Source organism: Vicia villosa, linkage group LG2 (genome assembly GCF_029867415.1).
Source record: "Vicia villosa cultivar HV-30 ecotype Madison, WI linkage group LG2, Vvil1.0, whole genome shotgun sequence".
Classification (NCBI taxonomy): Eukaryota; Viridiplantae; Streptophyta; class Magnoliopsida; order Fabales; family Fabaceae; genus Vicia; species Vicia villosa.
Genome location: NC_081181.1, coordinates 25,991,924 through 25,994,685, shown reverse-complemented (window position 1 = coordinate 25,994,685; position 2,762 = coordinate 25,991,924).

The window sequence follows — 2,762 nt, the reverse complement described above, 5'->3', positions numbered from 1 at the left end:
GCCGTTTCATGGAATGATGCCTCCACCAGGTTTTAACCCTCAGTTTGGAATGCCCACGTCTATGATGCAAGGTTTGCACACAAATCCTTCATTATATTCTGACAGCATGATGGCTACAAGCACATCAAATCCAGGGGGTCGACCTATAGGCATAGGATATAATCACCAGGTTTTGCCATCTTTAAGTACTACGTCAATGTTGTCAATTCGACAACAAATGGACGAAAGTAATCATGAAATGGTGAATGCCCTTACTCAACAAATGGGAACTGTTTTTACTCCCATGATAAATAACACGAATCAAAGTTATGAAATATTGGCGGGACAAATGGCCAGAATTGCAGATTTCTTTGGAGCGCCCCCACAACCAAACCTTTCGACTACTCAAGGGTCGAATGTGAGAGGGGTCGAACCTATAGGACAAGGAGATCAAATTGAGCAAGAGATCCCTAGAATAGTACAAAGGCATCAAGATGCTGACCAGGTTCTTAGGAACATCCAGCAAGATGTCAATATTGGACACAATAATATCTCTAATGTAGTTGAACAAATTTTAGTTCAGAATGGAATAAATGTAGGTTTGCATAGACCAAATTTCGTTTCCCCGTTGTCAGAATATGTAAGGCAAACAGAATTGCCTAGGGGTTGAAAGTCCCAAAATTCACCAAATTTGCTGGTGAGACTGGCGAGTCGACGGTCGAACATATTGCTAGGTTCCAGACAGAGGCTGGAGAAATAGCAAACAATGAAAATCTAAAGATGAAGTATTTTCCAAGTTCTTTAACGAAAAACGCATTTACTTGGTTCACGACCTTATCTCCCCAATCTTTGTTCTCATGGAACCAATTAGAACGATTGTTTCATGAACAATTTTATATGGGACAGTCGAAAATCAGCTTGAGAGAATTGGTTGGAGTTAGGCGAAAGGGTACAGAACCAGTCGATGACTATCTAAACCGTTTTAGGTTACTGAAAGCTAGATGTTTTACACAAATTCCTGAACATGAGTTAGTCGAAATGGCTGCAGGCGGGTTAGATTATTCTATCAGGAAGAAGTTAGATACCCAACATTTGAGAGATATGGCGCAACTGGCAGACAGAGTACGCCAGGTCGAAAGGCTAAAGGCTGAAAAGGCTAGGGCTAATAAGTATCATAAGAAAGAAAAAATAGCTTATGTTACTACAGGAGAGTTCGACTCTAATAGCGACGATGAATACGAAGAGGGAGAGGTTAACGTGGCTGAATTAAAGCCAGGACCACCTTATGTTTGTAAATTGCTTAAACCTTCAAAAGATAAAAATCTGGTTGAAAGTAAGAATGAAAAATTTTCTAGTAAAACGTATTCATTTGATATAACAAAATGTGATGAAATATTTGATTTGTTGGTTTCTGATGGGCAAATCATAGTACCCCCGGGACTTAAAAATCCTCCTCTTGAACAAAAGAAAAAAAGAGGATTTTGTAAATTTCATAATTTCTTGGGTCATAAAACTTCTCAATGTGTCCTTTTCAGGGATTTAGTGCAAAAAGCTTTGAAAGAAGGAAGGTTACAGTTTGGAGAAAAGCCAAAGTCATCAATGCAAGTTGATACTGATCCTTTGCAAGTCGAAGAGGCTCACTATACTGAGCTTGCTGATGTGATGATGGTCGAGACTACTGATGGTTTCGTTAGAAAGCAAAACGGCGCTACTGATGGCAAAGTTTTGAACATGGTTTATCCTGAACCAAAAGAGAGTCTTTTGAAATTCCTTGAGAGATGCCACAATAACAACTCTCAAGTTGGATTATGCCCAAGGTGTGATGCTGTTTTCAATGTCGATGCTGCAAACAAAGTGAGGTTCGACCCTCGTCGAGGCAAGAATCGTCAATTCATGTATATAGGAGAAAATAGTGGTCGAAGGGCTGGAGAATACAGGAAGATGTTTGAAAAACCAAGGACTTTCCGTCCCAAGACGGATGTCCCTGAAGACAAATGGGTGAAACCCATTAACTTCAGAGGTAAACGCCCAGAATGGCAGATTCAAGGCGATGGAACCAATGCTGAAGGTTCTTGGACTGATAGTGGGTCTAAAAGAAAAGATTACATATCTCCAAACTACAAAGGAAAGAACCCCATGACTCAAACGCAGTGGAGACGTTACCAAAGAAGCCACAAGAATGGACAAGAAGGTTCGAAAATGGTGCAGGCAGGATTTTCTCACTATCAATCAAAACCTTTTCACAGGAAGTTGACTGAAGAACAGGCTAAAATAGCAAATGAAAGATTAGCTGCTGGGATGATCCTAGGAAAGAAACTCATCAAAGAACTAGTTGATGACGATGCCCTGGCTCTCAATACGGGGAAAGAGCCTGAATATTCTCCACTGTCGGACGAAGAGGTCGAAGACAACTTTGACATAGAGTCAGATGAGTTGCTAGTCGACTGTGGAATTGTCTCTGTACTTCCAGCAGAGTTCGACAGAGTATCTGAGGTATCTGAGAACGAAGATGATTTTCTTCCTGACGAGAATGTGGAAGAAACACCTGTCTGTTACTATGTAATGGAAAAAGGAGTGGTAGAAGAACAAAAGGCTGTGTTTGAGAGGCCAGGTCGAGGAATGATGTATCATTTGAAGCCCCTATTCATAAGGGCAAAAGTGGACGGAGTGCCTATAAATAAAGTGTTCGTCGATGGTGGGGCTGCAGTAAACTTAATGCCTTATTCCTCACTACAGAAAGTGGGAAAGACTGACAAAGACTTAAGACCCCATAATATGGTACT